Raw genomic sequence first — 923 nt, 5'->3', positions numbered from 1 at the left:
TAGAGAAATCACTGTATGAATAGATAGAGGTGTTTCTGGAGGAATACATGGAGAAGTCTGTTGATTGTTTTTACCAATATTCAAAACACCAAAGTGTGCTTAAGGCTCAAATGACCATCATTCAGTCATCAGCAATCATCAATTTTTCAAAAGCAGTTTCTCTAAGTCACAAAACCGTAATTGAAAATTATTTCACTGTTATCCAGATGGTGGCCAGAGTACAGTGATATATTTTTATTAACATTGGATTAGATTTCAGCGTGAAAACTGCTTTTGAGTTTTTGCTAAACGATGATGGTTTGTTTCCTCTTTAAAGTTTTAAATTTTAGGTGACTGTCAAGGAAAAGTTCTAAGGGGTGCCAAATTTATTCTAGGGGGTGCCAGGCACCCTTAGAACTCCCCTAGCTATGCCAATGAATGCGGATATATTATCCGCCGTTCATTTAATCTCTATGAGCCTTGCATTGACTGATAAAATTAAAGAATATTAATGTGTTGATCTTCTGATAGAACTTCCGTGTTTCTTGTGAACGGCACAGCAGTTCTATTTCTTCGCACCCCGAATCTTCCAGGTCGTGCGTTTTCTCCCAAATAAAGGTGGTTCTGCTGTTTCCGCTTCTGTCTGTTACATTCCACGTTCTGCCGGGTTCCTTGCTGCAGCATTATCGCCCGCACTTCTCCTTCAAAATAGTTGTGCACTTCTCGTCGAACCATTCGTTCCGTTGACTTCTTTCCACGTACCCAATGGTGCTCTCGGCTACTTCGTTGATGGCTGCTTCTAATTGGTTCTGCGCGTATGCTGAGGCGACACCCGGCTGCTTCAGTCTTCCAAGATTGTACCTATGACTCGTAGTCTACGAGTCATAGGCCGTTTTCGTTCCTCAGCGAGTGGATATTTCGGATCATACTCATCAACAATAATA

Source organism: Aedes albopictus, chromosome 1 (assembly GCF_035046485.1).
Source record: "Aedes albopictus strain Foshan chromosome 1, AalbF5, whole genome shotgun sequence".
In the NCBI taxonomy this organism is placed as follows: Eukaryota; Metazoa; Arthropoda; class Insecta; order Diptera; family Culicidae; genus Aedes; species Aedes albopictus.
The sequence above is the reverse complement of the archived record's forward strand: the minus strand, read 5'-3'. Positions refer to the sequence as shown.